The sequence below is a fragment of the Epinephelus moara genome, chromosome 16 (assembly GCF_006386435.1).
Source record: "Epinephelus moara isolate mb chromosome 16, YSFRI_EMoa_1.0, whole genome shotgun sequence".
In the NCBI taxonomy this organism is placed as follows: Eukaryota; Metazoa; Chordata; class Actinopteri; order Perciformes; family Serranidae; genus Epinephelus; species Epinephelus moara.
The window spans coordinates 36,414,798-36,433,528 of NC_065521.1; the positions used below are offsets into that span (position 1 = coordinate 36,414,798).

The 18,731-nt window shown below is 41.7% G+C and overlaps 1 protein-coding gene across 1 annotated transcript in view; it reads left to right on the top strand.

Annotated features, from left to right (window-relative positions):
- The window catches only part of camta1a (calmodulin binding transcription activator 1a), a 929,980-nt gene that overhangs the window by 655,102 nt on the left and 256,147 nt on the right, over positions 1–18,731 (top strand). The gene's annotated exons all lie outside the window — the stretch shown is intronic.

Below are 18,731 nucleotides of genomic sequence, written 5' to 3' on the forward strand. Positions count from 1 at the left end.
TTTGGCATGAACATCATGCTTGGCAGGATTTTTTTTTTGCTGTATCATATTTGGCTTTTTTTCTTTTTTTTTAATCCCTCCCACATAGACCGGCATTGTTGTTATTAAATGTGGCTGATATGTATTCCATCTCTGTAACGCTTTGCTAGGAGCAGTGAAGGAGATATGTTAACAAGTCTGTTCTCTAAGCAGCATCCATATGGATGCCTCTGCCCTGCTCCAGTCACTGTAGTGGTAACTCACAGACCGATGAAACACATGCATGGCGCTTGCCTCCATTAATTTTTGTTTATTATGTATTTATGCTCTAAGCCCGAGATTTGCTGTGATCAAATGCATCTGTTTCGGTATGGATCAGTGGATAACTTTGGCACACCACCACCTCCATCACATCCTGCTTTCCATCTATACCTTGCCTCTGTTTCTACTTTGCTAACTCTCCCTTTTTTGCCCTCTCCATCCTCTCTCATCTTTTCTCCTCCTGTATTTCTTTTTTTCCGTTTTAGCCTCTAGTGCATTTGAGTCTGCATACTGTATGAATCACCAGTCTTTCTCTGAAAATAAGATCAGTTCACTTAATGGTCAAAGGGCATTTTCAGCTTTATTAGCCAAATCCAGGGACTTAAATAAGGAGGTCTTGCAAGGGACATAGCACAGTCTTCTCTCCAACTATTTTAAATTACTTATTATACTTGCGTGAAGAGCCTTTATTTGTATCTAGAAATCCCCTCTCTCTTTGAATTCAAATCAACTTAATGAGTGTAGTATGTGTGTTATACAAACTTAATTAAAATGCCCATCATAATCATTAGAATCTCAATTGTTTGTAGTTAAATTGTAACTCATAAACATAAAAATCACATTCAACATGTTTGACTTTGAAACAAATTAGATTTAGATGACAAATTGTTTCCTTAAATGGACAGTCATGCGCTGTGGTTTCTCTAATTTGTTCCTAATTTTCAAGCAAACATTAGCACATTTTCTTGTCTTCAGCCAGAATTTCACACTCGTGTCTTTCTAACATGTCTCCTGGCGCCAGGAAAAAAACACCCCATTCAAAACACTGTCCGAATTCATGGCTTTTACTGTATTTCAAAATAGAGCAACAGCTGTTAACTACTACATCAGTAACAAACAAATATGTCCTGAGCGGTTGCTGTCTGCCGAATGCATCTGAGATTCAGTCTAGCATGAAAATCCCATCAGCTTCTTGGCCCGGTGTAAGAGAGGCATTTTTTACTCATTATGTCTTAATGCCATCTTCTCAATACTCTCAGTGCATTCTGGTAAAAGAAAGGTATGCCCTCTCAGCACTTCCTCCATGACATGCTGGCCCACAGTGGACAATTGCAGGTGCTTTTAGTGAGACTCGGTAATGAGCAAGTTGTAGGCATGCAACCCAGGCTGAATAACCAATGAGTGTTAAAACGACAAGCAGTGCCACGGAGATGGAAACATGTAGCTACATCATTATTACGTGGAGTCAGTCACAGAACAGGCCGCAAAATGTGACAGTCCAGACCAGCCCTGTCTCCTTTAAGCTATGTTTATACACAACTCATTTAAAACAGCAAATACGTTTTGAAGGAAATGTAATGCAGAGGAAATTTCATTTTCTGTTAACATAATGAGGAAATGCTGCTAATTAACGTACCTGGCAAGTCGCAAAAATATTGATACAGAATATGTCATTTTCCGCTAACGTAGGCAATCGTGCAGTATACTGTAGTATCCACTCGAAGTTAATGCAGCATTATTTTTTTATTACCTTATTAACATTTAACCAAAATCGCGATTCAGATTCAGACAACCTTATTAATCCCACCAGGGGCAATTTGTTTGAACAGCTTGCCTTGCACACATACTATAATATAACATAACATAACATACAGTAACATGTAGACACATAAATATATAAGTAATACATAAAAATCTGAAATAGAAAATATGCAAGGTGTTTAGTGGAATAAAGGAATCTGTTATTAATAAAAAGTGAATAGACTGAGTATCATTAAAAGTGATAAAAAAAATGGTAAAAGCAAAAATGTACTTTAAATTACCAGTTGCAGAGGGAATTAAAGATTTTGAATACCGCATAGTTTAACAAGCAGGTAAAGCGTAACGGCGACCCTCATGGCAACAGACAAAATTCACCTGTACGAACATGTCCATGAGAAGCTAAGATAGTTGTGGCTTTCTGGAGGATTTGTTGATTGCAAAAACAGGTCAAGTCCTGTTGTGTGCAATTGTTACCAAAGCCCAACGCAAAAGTCTTTGTCATTACCTCTTTTATGAAAATGTAACCAAAATCACTTTTCCTAACGTTAGCCAAAGTGCTTTTGTTGCCTAAACCTGACAGGGCTTTCACACTGCTGCACGGCAACTCACTACCTCCAGTCATTTCAAACAAGGGAGGCGGTTTTGAACATGGTGGAAGGTGTACGAAGCGATTGCCGGTCAAGGAAATGTGCATAGATTTTGGTGAACTTCTGGTGGTTGCTGCCTGGCTTTGGCCGATCAAATAGTGGGCACTGCAAAAGTGGAGAGAATCCAAGTTGTAGGAGTTAATAATGTTGGTGTCTGCATACCCAGAGTTACCACGCCAGTAACTTTTAAGGACAAGAAGAAAAACTGGGCCTGTGATAACATGTTGTCCAAACTTCAGATGACTGATAAATTATCCAAATACGTAGAAATCTCTGGTAATTTCAGTGAATTCTGTTGTCTTGGTACAGTATGCAGCTACAAGCTAGCTTGCACTTCTGCTAGTGTTCACCAAAGCACCTGTCTGGCATTGCTGTCTTGGACCATAGTGGCAGCAGCCACTTTTAAGAACAGTTTGCATTTTGGGGTAAGCGGTAGGTGGTGGTTGGGATGGTTACTGGGTAGTAGTGGGAAAGCAGCTTAAGACAGTAGTCTGGACACAAACCCAAGGTCCTGAACTTTGGACACCCTCCGTCCTACCCAACCACTTCCATCCAAAGTCTATACAGTAAATGAATGTAGTGTTTCATTACCAGACAGAGTAAGCAGTTTAGTGCCTTACAAATGCAGTTTCCAGGATACAGGGTTGTCCAGACGCCTACTATAGTAGGAAGGGTATATGTTTTGCATAAGAGGTTATGCAGAACAAATACCATAAGGAATTATCTTATGCCTCTGATGGTACAACAAAGCCTTTTTTATTTACTTGAGAAAACACTAAAGCATAAGAGATTATTATTTTACTGCAATTCATTACCAAGAATAATTTTATTTCTCATTATGAACAAAAAGTGCTAATTCAGAATATTGTGTATTGTTGCTGTAAATTGTAATAAACCCCTAGAAACACGCAATAAAGATACATCATCTCAGCTTGGATGTGGTCTAGGAAGAAAAGATAAAGTTTGTGCCTGCTTAGGGAAGCAGCAACTTAACCAGCCTCTTTTAGTACAGTCAGCGATTGCGAGGTGCTTGAGCTCCACATTGCATTTTTAATCTCTTTGTTAGGTGAGGATGAAGTGCGGATCACTTCTGCCCTGCTCATTATTTCAAACAGTTGCTCAGTTGTTTTAAGGCCTATTTGGGGGGGGGGGGTCAGATAGTGTGCTTTCTGTAAAGCAAAGAGTAAACTCATGATATTGTAAGCATGGAATTAAACATTTGTTTGTCACAGAGAGGGTAAACAGTGAGACCTTTTAGTAAACAGTTGCTTTTTTTAGTATGCTTCTATAATGTGAAGCTTTTAGAAGCAGTTTTGCGTCGTGAATATTAGGTTTTAATCAAAAAGACTTGTAAGGCACACCGCTGTGCAGCCACTATCCTAAACTCCTCAGCTCTCCATAATCATCCCTCTGGAGGCTCCAGTACATTGCAAGCATTTGTTTTATTCTGCTAGCGTATGACATCATTAATTGACTAAGGCTACTGAATAGAATGGCTGAAAAATTGAACCCTGGTAGAAGACATTTGTTTTAAATGGATGATGACTGTCCAGCCTGCTGTTTAAACAGCCTCGCAGGCTTTGGGCAGGTGGAGGAAGAAAGCTCTTATCCGTCTTCATCGTAATATCAAGGTCATGGATGGGTAGCTGAGCTAATCTCCTTCTTCTCATATCTCTTACGGAGCGAAAGAGCTGGCAGGCCTGCCGTGTATTAAGCCCTCTCCAGCCAAAGACAGAATACGATGTCTGTTCCACACAAGGAAATATGATAAACTACACTGAAACGAAATTCAAGAATGCGGAGGTCCCGTGTATTCGTAAGTGATGTACTGTACACATCAGCACTGAGACACCAGCTGCTAAATCAAATGGGAGATAATCTATGCATATTCAAATTCTGTGCCAAACTATATAATCTTCGGCATCTGCTTCATTATGCATGGAATACACCATCTCGAGCACATATTCATCCAAACACCATATCCCTGTAAGTGTACATGACGATTAAATATTGTACCAGCTAATATCAGGGGCATGATCAAAGCACAAAGCGTGTGTGTGTGGGTGCATGTGAGCTTAATAATGATAGACCCATGTTGACAGATGAGATGGAGTAAAGGCTCTGAAGTACTGTATCTGAAAGAGAGTTTGCTCCTTCCCTGCCACAAATAGATTTGCCCCGCACGAGGTTTTATCCCCATTGTTCATTAGACTTCTGAAGGAATAATTAACAAGGCTTTAAAACACAGCTTTTATGGATCACCTGCTGTCCCCCCAATATCATTTTTGTGATTGCGCAGCAGAATACAGCGAGAAGCATTGATGCTAACGTCTGGCACCCAAATGCCTTACAGGATCAGTAACTCTCCAATTAAAGCAATATCTCTCAGTCTTTCGCCTGGCACCAGAGCACTGAGCTCGCCACAGGACTCGCCCGTATACTAACACCAAACTTCTTTATAATAGGACCGTGGCCCCAAGATAAGAATAAACTGCCTAAATGCACTAATGCAACGTGCAGATACATTGTGGTTTATGAGGCTGAACTGCATTGTATAGTGGTAAGCCAAGAGCATGGCAGAATAATGGGAGGCAAGGACATTGTTCATTTAAAAGTAAGAAAAGGGAAACAAGAATATTCTTTCATTTTAAAGTTACAGATTAGGCTAAGGACATTACCCCTTATCACACACTGGAGCTGTAGAGAGCACTGTCTCCTTTCAGCAGCGCACCTCTTTTACGTGAATCACAGTGCCTTCTCAAAATGCACAAATATATTTGTCATGTCCGGGTCCGCCAAATCACGAGGTAAATATTATCATCCAACAAGCAAACAAACAGTCTTTTGTGTGGTAGATAAAGGTGAAGCGTGTGGTGAGGTTAATGGGACCGAGCTATTAGCATTGTCACTCAGTCTGCCAGGTCTGACAGTGCAGCTCAGTCTGAGGGCCTCTCCTCCCCTCGTCCACCTGCTTATCACCCAGATAAATTAACTCCGGCAGACAGGAGAGGCAGGTGGAGCAGGAGGGGTGGGGGTGCAGATCCTCACCTATCACAAGACAGGAACACCAGGCACAGATCATTGCTCTGTTGACTCTAGTTAATAGCGTGGGGCCACAGTGTGTGTCAGATTTTTGGGGGTCCATGAGATTGACGTGCGGGGCAGGAGAGTAAACACTTGATAATTAAACACAACCGCATGTTTGTCAGAGGTGATGACAATGCCCACAGACCCTCCCTTCTCCTCTTCTCACTCAATTCTTCCAACTTTGTACAAAGCAACAATTCACCCTGCGAGATTTGCTCCAACCTTAACAACAAAGTACATCATTTGTCATTTGCGTCCAGAAAGGCTGATATGATCGCTTTCTGATCTGACGGCCCTGTCGTCAGGACAGCATTGTTTGTCAGTGCCCAAATGTCTGTTAGAAAAATTACTCATTTTACATTGTGGTTTTTTTGTACCTGAGGTTAGGGAGGGATCATGGACATGGTTTAAAAAAAACCTAAGTTGACAGTTGGTAGGAGACAGGATGCAAATAACGGTCTCCGATGTCAACCATCCGCTGCCTTCACCATGTCCCTCTGGGGTTCTCTGGCATTATAACATCATCACCTTGCTTCTCAGGGACGACAGTCATTTTTTTTGCTCAGCCACAAAGAGGTCGCTTAAAGGGACAGTTCACCTCAAAATCAAAAATAGATGTTTTTCCTCTTACCTGTAGTGCTATGTATCCGTGTAGATTGTTTTAGTGTGAGTTGCAGAGGGCTGGAAATATTGGCCATGGAGATGTCTGCCTTCTCTCGAATGTAATGAAACTAGATGGCACTCGGCTTGTGGTGTTCAAAGTGCCAAAAAAATAAATTAAAAAAACTCAACAGCAATGTCTCTTTCCAGAAATCACAACCCCATTACTCAAGATAATCCACAGACCTTGTTGTGAGCAGTTTCATGTAGGAACTATTTTCTTTCTATGAACTATAGCTGCCAGCTGTTTGGGGTGGGGGAAAAAATGGATACAGCATAGTAGAGCAATATTTGTGTGGCAATATTGTATCTTCACACAGTGCTTAGTATCTTTTTTTTATTATATACATTTTTAATATGACAAATACACATCTAACTTTAAGTAGCCCACTAGAATGATACAATTAATTGCTTTTTCACTCCACTAAATACATTTTGCTGCTACAAAAAAAATGGCTGAGGTGAGATGAACAGACTAAACTCTTCTTCTTACTAGATAAAACAGATGTTGACAAAGTTTTCCTTTGGAGACATACTTTAACATATTTAAAATCACAGTAATATTGTATTGTGACTTAACTATCGCAATAATATTGTATCGTGGATCCTCTGGTGATTCCCACCCCTATCAACTGTATCACCAGGCACATGGAAACGTGCATCTACTGCCAGCTCACCTCGCACTACTGAGCTAGCTCATTAATATTAACATATCACACTGTCACGAGCCTCTCATCCATGACGAGATGCACAGGTCCTTCTTTGTGGTCATACAGTTGGGGGATGTAGCCCGGTACAGAAAAAATAGTTCCTACAAAACTGCTCACAGCAAGGTCTGTGGATTATCTTGAGTAGCCAGGTCACAATTTCCAGAGAGAGATATTGCACTGAGTTTTTCAAATGTATTTTTTGAGCACCGCAAGCCAAGATGCCATCCAGATCTAATATATTGGAGAGAAGGCAGACATCTCTACAGCCAGTATCTCACACTCGGCAACTCACACCAAAACAATCCAGACTGATAAATAGTACTACAGGTAAAAAAAACAACAAAACATGTATTTTTGATTCAGGATGAACTGTCCCTTTAAGCAAAGGTTTATTTAAAGGAACAGTCTGACGTGTTTTGGAAATGCGCTCATTTGCTTTCTCCAGAGTTGAGAAGATTGACACCGCACTCATGTCGGCACTATAAATATTTAAGCCACCACCAACAGCTGGTTAGCTTAGCTTAGCAGAAGGAACAGGAGGAAACATGAAGCCTCTGTCCAAAGGTAAATAATTTGCCAATCAGTACCTGTAAAGCACACATTATGTGTGAAATCTACCCATGACGGTTTTACAGGAGGTTATTTGTTGGACTATTTCTGCTAGCTGCTCAGCCTGACCAAGAAATAGTCAGACAAATAACTCTGTTACATCACATGTTGTTGTTAGTTCTTGTTTTTGCAGGGATTAAACAAACAAGATATGACATGAATTTGTGAGCTTTCCAGGTGCTGGTAGGTGGATTTTATCAACTTTGGATGGAGACAGGCGAGTGTTATTCCCCTGTTGGCTGCTGGTGGCAGCTTAATATTTACCGTACAGACATGAAAGTGGTATCAATCATCTCATCTAACTCTAGGCAGGAAAGTGTATATTTCACAAACATTTCATTTATGCGTTTAAACAAACAGCCAGTGTGTTGGTTTCTGGTGAGGACAGTCTCAAGAGTACTCCCATCCGACAGGACAGGATGGAGAGATGCTTTTTTAGATAGCGAAGTCTTTGGTACAAACACGGATTGTTGACTCAAGACTTCAGTGAGACTTCAAGATGAGACTGTGTCAATTGGAAAGCATTCAGTTGGCTTTATTGGGCCTGGTTTGCCTTGTGGGTGCTCTCTGTTTAATTGAACACTCATTAGAGACTACACTGTTATACCCCCACAGTTTATAGTGACATTCCCCCAAATGTAACGTAATTAGGTTTAGGCAAAATGGTGGGCTGAATGGATCCAGATCTGTTCTATAACTGCATGCAGTTTGCGCTCTCGCTGGCTGGTCATAAAAGAAATCATTTTGGGAAAAGTGTGTGACACTGGCTGGCACCCAGAGCATATGACTGGAACAGGAAGATTACAGGCGCGGCTAAAAGGGAACAGTAATTGAATTCCAGAGATCCTGACGCACATTACACCAGACCAAGAGACAAGAGAAAGCTTTTTTGCTCGATGGGGGAAACTGGAGGGTAGAGAGAGGTGAGTCCTCTCACTACACAACCCCTCCCCCTGTTAGTGCCACTCAGCAATGCTGGAGCCATTGCTGTGTTAACAGTTTCTGTTCTCACGGGACGGGAGAGCCCTAACTGTCGCCCACCTCCAGTTGGCTGAGACCGGTGAAACCACTCCACTGTGTCTACTTTATATTGGTGGTTAGACGACACAGCGCTGCCAAGAATTGTCTTTTCTGCTGCTGAACATTTAATAGAACCAAACTATCCATGAAAGACAAGCGAGGAGCCTTTATGAAACGACTTGCAAATCTGATAGACGGAAAATCCATCACAATGTCGGAGGGTAGTAATTTGTCGTGCACAAGTAACAGCTGGAAGGTGGTATAACAATCAACATATAGAGCCAGCAAAGCAACTATTTTGCTTTGAAACTGATCATATAGATGTGTCAAAACCTAGTGACAGAGGAGGCAATGAAACTGACCATTTTCAAACAAATGTAAAGCGTGAGACGAGCTGCTGTATAGAGGGAGAACATCCCTATTTCAGCCTGTAAAAAACATTGCACTGCAGCACATTTCCATCTAAAAAAACAGCCAAACACTTTCTGTTAGCTTGTTGTTTTTGTTTTCTCCCTTTTTATTCAAATGACTCCCACACTTCTTGAAAAATGTTCAACCTCACAGACCCAGAAAGAGTTTGAAGCGCAGACTGAGTAGTTAATGAAATATGAGTAAACAGAGGACTTAAAATATATTGCATATGGATATCCTATATTCCCGCCGTTTCCAATAATTTTTCTAAATTCATGAAAGTCGACGATCATCCACTTTACCGCAACTGAAAACCTCGGGACTTTTATTGTCTTAATGATTCAAGTCATACAGGAACGCGCCCAGTAAAGCTATAATGTTTAAACAGCTCCAAACAAATTGCAGAGCAGTTATACATTAGCCAGCTTATCAGATAGTTATGCATCACATCAGCATTTGCGCTTCTGCTTTGTTTACAACAACAAAGAAACACCGTGGAGATTTAGTTGAAATAGAACATCAGTATGCATAAAAAAGAGTTCAGTAGACATCAAACACGCTCCGAGTCACAGTCATGACAAATGCTCTAAATGTAGATATTACAAAAAGAAATTTTTCAAGCACCTAACTTCAGCTAAATCTAAATGATGGAAGGCACGAACCATTCTGCAATTCCAAGTTCTTGTGTAATAAGCGCAGCAAAATGAAAGAGAAGAAAAAGTCAGGAGGAGAGATTTAAAATAGATATAGCAACAGTGGAGAGGAGGGGAGATTGAATCTGTCAGTGAAGGCTCTTGCTGGATCTCACTGGTGCCCTGGGTCTCATTTAGCCCTCGACTGATACCGCTGCAGCCCTATTAATTGGCCAAGGCCAAAGAAATCAAGTTAAAAACAAACCGTGTTGCCTCTGCCTTTGATAGACCAAGACAAAAACTTAGATCAATATAGAGAAATGGAGGCAGATAAACGGGCCGAAAAGTGATCATTTGGCCGGTAAATGGTGCTATCAAACGGCTGACCCACTAATTTACCAGCTCACAACAGCACAGCCACCTTCCGTCTTGCAGCATAAGTAAAGATGACTATCTGGTGTCGGGGAAAAAGTTCCTGCCCTCTTTCTAAAGTTTTCTAAGAGTGAGGAAGCACACAGTGTGGATATTGAGGTGGGTGAGTGCGGTGGAGGTTGTGGGGTGCTTGAACTCTCTGTGGTGCAGGCAGTAACAGTCTTTACATTCAAGAGGGAGAAGATCAAAGAGCGTACGTTTAAAGGGAGGAGGGGTGGTTTTAGAGTCTCTCCTCTGTTTGGGAGGCATCCAGGTATCTGCGGTGTGTATTGATGTGGAGCACCGTCGCGAGACACACTTTCCCATCCTTATTTCCTCTTGTCCTGTTGAAGCTAAACGGGCTGTGCTTCAAAAACACTGCTTTATCAAAGACACCACTTAAATTGTCTCTCCCTTTTTTTTTTTTCCTGTGCAGTTCCTCTGTTCTTCTGATAAATATTATGTGTCTTTCTGGCTGAAGCGCTGTAGAGGAGCCTTCAGAGAGTGACTGGTTAGAAGTAATCCCAGAGAGAGGTCGAAAAAGGAAAGATGCTGGTTAGCATTTCTTCAGAGATGCAGCGCAGAATCGTGAACTGAAGTCAGATGCTATTTCAGCATGCATTGTGTGCTTTTCCCACAGTGTTTCTTTGTCTGACCCACACCGTCTAATAAGACACTAGAGGAGGTTCTTTCAAGCTGCTCTACAAATGACTTTGCTCTGCAGTTCCACCTGTGTCCTCCTCTGGCCCACAAAATAATCAAATCAAGAAGTGGGTTGTCATTCAGACCAACAGATTGTGTGTACTAGAAAGAGGCCCCTGTGTGTGGAAAAAAGGGAACAGCTCCCTCTCTAGAAACTACTGTAAAAATCTCTGTATGATCATTTGCAAATATGGCGTATTTCAATAAACTTGGACACCGTTTATTAGGCCAATTAAACCGCTACACGCTCCCTGCAATATGATGCCTGACATTGATGTTTAACTGCAAATCTTCTTTTACTGGTTATCGCTCTCCATATTTATTGTCTTGTCGCTATAATTATTGCACCTGTCCTGGAAAAAAAAAAAGGAGACCGTATGCCGATGCGTGGCCCTGCACGAGCCCCTATTAAAAACCTGCAGTCACGGGGATTAGTGTCTGTATTCTATACAGATTGGAACAGTGTCAAAAGAAAAGAAACCAAACTAGAGCAGGGGTAAATAGGGTCTGGCAGAGATTATAACAGTGGATATAATAAGGCTGGTTTCCACTCTAATTGTGACACCAAGCCAAAGCTTTGCAATTACGGTGCAACGAGCAGCACTCTAAGTCCACACACCAGCGGGGGGATCAGAAATCCTCAACAACTTTAAGCTATAGTATCAGATTATGTCACTATTAATTAGGCGCTGCATGAGAACAACCCTGTACTGCGTCCCTCTCCTCCCCACATGTAGCCAAGCAGGCAAGTAAACTTAGATCAATAATTACACAAGGACTGTCCTAGCTCCTCCACAGTTCTGTCACCAAATTTCACACTAATTGGCCACACCAGCTGAGAAACCCTGAAACAGACTTTTATTGAGTCAGGGTATGACTGTGCATAGTCTGGAGGGACACTTGCATTACCTAAAGTGGCTACCTTTGAAGCTGAAGGCACCCGTGCATCGATACGGATGCAAGTTGAGTGCAAACGGTAGCGTCCATTTCAAATAAGGCCTGGCTGCGTATTAGGCATGCAAGCATAGTAAGCATTGATCTGTTCATGCATTCATACACAGCCCTAGCATAATTATGTTATATATTCCCCAACTAACCAACCATGTATGTTCTCAGTCAACCATAGTTGTTTAGCAGCAGCAGTAGTAGTGGAGGGGTGTGTAAGTTCTGTCACACAGTCGTAATGTCTATGTCTATGTCCTCATTTGCCTCTTGATGCTGGCTGGTGTTATCCTGCCTATTGATTGAAGAGAGTAAGAGGCCCAGGAGTCCTCTGGTTTGATCTGTGTTACATCCTTTCCTTAATTCTCCTCTGTGAGTTTAATACTGAACACACAGGTCCCTCCTGACAAAAGCCTGATCGAGTGAAATGTTGAGCTATCGAAAGGAAAGAGGTGAGAAACAACAACACCTTGAAACAAAGGGCCGCCGAGACACAGACGCAAAGGCTCATGTCTTTCAACTGTCGTGGATTTAGCTGAGATCCCTGCTCTGACTTACCCCGGCATCAAATGACAGGATACGCACGGAAGAGCTGCAGGCAGGGATGCACTGATTGGGAATTTCTGGGCTGATACAATGTTTAAAATATCAGTTTGGCTGATAGCCAAAAGGGATGCTTTGTTGTTGTTCTTATTGTTTTGTTTTGTGGTTAGTTATCCCCCCTTTCGTGCCAGGGAAGGAAGAAATCTTGCTTATAAAAAAGTAACAGAACTCCTTCATTACACTTTCATTGAATGAGCACAAATTCAATCATACGAATGTATCAACATAACCTTTTTCCACATGAAGAACACTGAAAAAACATGCTTCAAAACAGGTTCAAAATATGTTATGTATGATAATTCCCTCTCTAATGCTTTAATATTTTGTATTGCTATGAAAACATCAACTAATTTAACTTTCTTGTCGAAAACTCAATTTTCACAATTTTGCAAGATTACATTTGAATACATCATGTTTACATTATAATTTACCTTCGCCCAGTACTTATTTTTCCTGAATAGAGCTTGAATGCATCATAATGCAACGTAATTAAACCTCTGTTGGCTGTTAGTTCCTGCCACCAGCTGCTAAAAGCTAACAGCTAACATTAACTTGTTCTCCTCCTGCCAAATGTAGTATTATCAGGGACAAAAAGGTTGCGACAGTGAATTTACTGCATCTTTTTGTCTTGAAGGTGTCCCAAGGACAATCTCTGTTCATCCCAAACATGTTTTCTGTTGTTACCGGAATAAGGGATGCCATTAGTTTTGAGCTCTGCCTTTTTACCCTGTGCAAAACTGATGTGACACAACAGAAAAACATCGGCGATCATCATTGGTGAATGTCATTTTATTTGCTGATAGGCAGATGGCAGTTAACAAGGAGAATATTGGTCAATACTGATGTTTGGCCAATAATCGGTGCATCCCTAGTTAAAAGTTGTAGTGGTAATAATTGCATAAGGTTGGGTGTATGTGTTCTCTGTCTCTCTGCTGTGTTTGAGAGCATACATGTTTTATTTGGTGCATCGCTGTCTGAAAACTGTGAGATTCTTAACATAACAGCCTGTCTTTGATTGGCATAGTTGCCTGTTTAGAGATGGTGGGGGGGGGGGTAGACAGTCAGACAGCCAGCCGTCACATGAAAGTTTGCTTTCTACAGCTGACAGGTCCGTTTTTTTGGTGTGTTTTTCAAGCAGGTCTCACCCAGGTAAACGAAGAGATCAAAAGCAGGGGCTTGAGGTAGCATCACTCTGCCTGTGATATATAAGGCCTCCTGTCCTTAGATCTTGGGCATTTCTTCCACACCCTTCCCTTCGCCATATCTCTGATGGAATTTTAATGATAAGCTCACTAAGACTGCATTGTTATCTTAAATGTACACACCACAACCCTCTCATACCCATATCACACACTTCTCACCATAAATCCCAGAGAGCTGAATGACTGCATCCCTCCTGAAATGTTTCCATTTGGACAGCTATCTTTTTTGACAGTTGCATACTCTGCGAACATTTGTTTGCAGGCCAGTTTTTGATTAGTGGCAGCACTGACGCCTGTAATACTGGGGGGGAAAAATCAGCTCTGGATCTGGTGCTAAGTGTTTTTTTAAGGTTGGGTGAAGTGCTGTAAAAAGCACCATCTTCTCCCTGAGGGGACACACCCACTCAGGAAGGGTGAGAGCGAGAGAGAGTGCCTGTGTGATGGTCAGAGAAGCAGACATCTCTGGTGCTGAAATTGAATCTGGTCCCAAGTTTGTAGTGGAAAAGCCAAAGTGACAGAATAGTAGATAATAGGTTTGCTGTAACGTCACGCCTGAGTGTATGTCCACACTTGGGCATTTCTGGAACAATCCAGCTTCTGACGTCCTTATGACAGGCTGCTTCCCATTTCTTTTCCTGTTACACGGCTGTGCAGCCACAGCCCATTTTACTTCAACACTTTTCGCATGCTCCATGGATTGCTCTGTTGCCTATTACTTTGAGTGCTGAGCTATCAAAAAATGCCTGATTTGTTATTGATAAAGTAATGTTAAAATGGTCATAAAAATGAAACAAAGCCCATTTGTGTGTTTGCCCAGTAGGATACAGTGCCTGCCTTCTTTTATTCTCTTGTTGCATTGTTTTATTGTTGTAAAGCCCATGTAATCCCCTGCACTTAAGAAGATAAGTGAACTGTGAAAATAAAGAATTATTTAGGAACTATTATATTGTAATTCCATGTCAATGGCAACAATGGTTTAGTGTGCAGCACCGGCCCAAAACAAAGAGTACAGAAAAAAGTTTTTATTTTCTCTTTGAGCCCCAAATTCGTGTTTTCATCATCTCTTCGCTCGTCTCTTCAGCCTCGTCTCTCCATCAGTCTATCTCCCTCACTCTCCTTTCCTCTTTTTTTCCTCTGACGGTGACCTTGAAGGTATTCCTCCTGTGTTTGTTCAGACACACAGAACTCTCTGTTTCTTTTTTCTCTCCCTTTCCCTTCCTCTGTTTTCATTAGTGGGCTCAGTCAGCCTGCCTAGGGACAGCCCGGTGCTGTGCTCACGTTACAGGCCTATTGACTTCGGAAGAGAGAGGAAATACTGTGGACATGATTCACCATGCATGAACCTCATGATACCAGTTTTATCTGCACCTTCTTTTCAATGGAGAAGGGAGCAGATAAACCACACGGCATTTTTATCACCCTCACTTCAGGCATGTCAGTAATCAGATACACAGACAAGGCTAATTAATATTTGGAGATATACTGCCACGCAGTCACACACAGGCACTGTTAAAAAAAATGACCTGAAGTTGACACAAAGTGCGCAGACCTTACTGAAGATGTTTGGCTGTCTGATGCTATTGTTTCTTCTTATTGCTTTTGTTCCATACACTGTATTTTGCACGAGCCGTCGCTACCTGAAAATGCGATGAGGTAATTATTTTCAAGGCGATAATCAATCCAGCTTTTCAATGTTGAAAAATTGCCACAATTCAAAAGGTGATAAAATAATGGAAAATATTATTTTGTGCTAATTGATTTTTGTTTCATTCATTATGCATGCTGAATTCTGAGACTGATGACAAAGCCTGTGAATGGAAACGGAGCTGGGTGCTCAACCCTCACTAACTTCTACGGACTAATCTGGCACCATATTGGACATTAACCTTCAATAACCTTTGTATATAAATTGTAAGCACTTTAAATCAGGTTGTTGTATCCTGGAGTTATGCTTCTGCATATTCTTATGAGCTCTGAAAGCTGTGATGAAGGCATTGGCAGGAAGTAATAGCCCTCAGAGGTGGATGGGTGTTTCATCATACTTATACCCCAGTAATTAACTAGGACTGCCCTGGAATCCACTGTCTGTTCTCCCATCTTCTCCTTTTATTCCTCTCTTTTAATATGTAAGGGTGGGGTTGGGAGTTGTCTCCGTTCGTATTTGCAGCTGTACAATCCAAGCTTTGAACTCTGCCACTGTGGCGTTATGGTAATCAAAAATGGAATACATTTTGAAGAACTTTTTAAAGCAGCAGCACACTGTGCTCTCTCCATATATATACACAGTTTTTGACCCCGTGTTTCTGGAAGGAGTTGGGGATAAATTTTGTGGTGCGCTTAGCAGCTCACATTCCAGTGATGATGCACCTGATAGGTTGGCAGCCATGCAGCAATCAGTTAAATGACAGACAGACAGGCTCAGAGCACAGCTGCACAGTGCAGTCTAAGCCAATTGTGTGACAATCAGAGGCTGCTATTTTAGGTTTCCCTCCCCCTACAGAGAACAGATTTCACTGAATCAGTTGGCCCTCGGGCATCATAATTATGCAAAAAGCTCAGCAGAGAAAAGTTGTTTGTTCCACTATTGTTTTGACTTTCTTTCTTATCGCTTAATCATCTGAGGAAAGTGGTTGTGGTAATATATAGAGAGGTGCGAGCTTCTGTTGACTATAAACATTGGGCTTGAAAGTAATCTGAAAGTTAGATTAGAAACACATCTATATGTACTGAATTTGGAGGCATGCAAATGACTCAGATTTTGCAATTCTAATCCAATTTTTTTAACCAAACAAAGCCTCTATTTTGAAATGTGTGGACCTAGATTTTTGAAATACCCCATCATTTGATGTAGACATAAGTAGTATTGTCCTCTACATATGTCTGTCACAATAACTACTGTGTTGGACGATATATTGTCTCGGAAATAATTGCAATAAACAGTATTAATGTCATTATGAGACCATTTTATGCCACTGATATAATGATAATATAATGGGGTAATGATAAGTACACCCTTTCGAAGAGCAATAAACTTTTAATTCCTAAAAATATTCAGACAATTGAATTGGAAAATACAACGCCTGTTGATATATACAAGAAGTATATATAAAATTATAGTACCTTATGGGAGTAGCCCATAATTACTTAGTTTTAGACTTAATACAAAATTTGGCAAACAAAAACAAAACTAAGTGATGCCTCTTGTGACTAAGCCCCAGGAATACTGCAGTTACCTCCATAACCAGGCCAGTGTGCTGCAGTCGGCTCCCAGGAATGGATGGCCTGAAAGGCGAGCAGTTTGTTGGTGGATTTATAAAGTGGAGGATGAAGTTGTTGGAGGATAAAACTACAAATGATAACTTTTTGGCTCATTGCCCAGGCTTGGCAAGCTAATGACTATCAGGATTGTGCCTCTTCCTTTCCAAAGGTGCAGCTACAGGCTACCGATAAGATACCCTGCGTCGTCTTTGAATTGTTGTTTTATTTTTCTTTAGACTTGTGCAGGTGGTGGACCATAGATGTATAAAGAGAACTGGATACCGCATCGGAGGTGGGCTCCCATGCATTCTTATGAAAGTTGCTCAATGGCGCATAGAGCCATAAAAGCTTGATTTCCGCAGTATGGAATTACCTGCATCTTCCGCATTGTGGGGCCCATAGAGCACCGCACTAAAGACTTACTGTGCTACTGAACGGCTACCTTTTGCTGGCCAAACAGCTAACTTCCGGTTTAGCTCTCTGCTATCGAGAGGATATTGGTGTAATGGATAAAATCCTGATTTTGCAGGGGTTGTGACGCTTAAAAAATATATCCACTAATTTACAGACGTCTCTCTCTCAGTGTAAGTAGTCATGGTCATGTGACCAACCCAGAAGTTGTAATTACATGTTTTGGCCACTAGGCCAAATTGACTTCAAAGCCTGAGGCTGTGCCTACCTCTGCACATTTAAACGTGAGTGATATGTCAACTGAAATAAAGGCTGATTGCTGAATTCAGCAACATGCTCAGATTGTTTAATAAGGCATAACATACAGCTGGAGTAATATCATTCACCTGTGGCTCATACTCAGGCGTCAATTTGAAGGGCAGCTCGGCTTAAGGTCTGCCCACTTGAAAAAGACCCGTGAGAGGAAAGGGCACAGGCTGCCACTCTTTTGACCGGCTCTCCCCTGCGGTGAAAAACAGAGCTGAAACAATTACAGGCCACTGTGAGGTCTCTCACATAGCGATGTCTGGAAATGTTAGACACACATAAACACACAGGCTCACACAGTGAAGCCAAAGTTATTAAAACTAATTAACTTGAATTAACATTTAAAAAACTTCTAGGTGCCCTTTAGAGATTTAGGTTGACTGCTGTAAGTAACACAAATCCATCCAGACCTCCAGGACGTGTGTGTTAAGCCTCTGGTCAGTCTATCAATGCAAAGTGAGAAAAGCTCTTTCACTCCCCTGTGCTGCACTCCCCCTCTAGCTGCACGGAGCACTACAAGTCGCACCCATGAAGGTGGAAGACTTATGTGTTAATCCTGAAGCCCCCACCTAAGCCCCTGTAATAAAGCACGCTCTCAATCAGGACCTGTCCCCTCCCTCCAGGCAAGGCAGCTTAGGCCTATGCAATCACTAGCTGGTGAGCCGCAGGAAAGCTAATGAGCCCCTCGTCTAGACGTCCAGCACCTGCATTCATAGCTGCTCTAGTGGGAGCTCTCTGGGGTGTAGGCAGACTGCAGGTGGAGATGATGGAGGTCTGCGAAAGGCCAGCAGTGAGCCCCACCAGGGGGATCATCTGGTGACCAGCAGCTTGCAGTCTGAATACATAGTAGTCAAACACACTGCTGCCATGGCCCCGGCGGACGACTTGAACCCGTGGCTAACCTGAAGCTGAGCGCTCACTCAAAGGGAAGGCTGGTGGACTTCAGTGTAAATTAATTAATGATGTCTAATTCCATGCAAAGGGCCAGTTGTTGAGCTTATACTCTCATTACAAAGTGTGTGTGGACAGTTTCCCGCTCCCCGTGGACTACTGTTGAGCAAAATGCAGATAGGCTCTTTGTAAATGTTAAAGAGCACAATGCAGATGTTCTATTTAGAGTTTGTACATCTGCTGTGCCTGCAGAGAATTCGGGATGTGCGTACGCTTAGAGTGGGTTCATGTGGTACCTTGACTTTTTCTTCCATTCCATCTGGATGAGGGAGATTCAGTTTTCTTTTGTGCTTTTTATGTATTTATAATACCTGTTACTACAACAGTAAGACATTCAAAAAAATGCTCAGCAAACAAGGATGCCATTAATGTTTACACCTCGTGCTG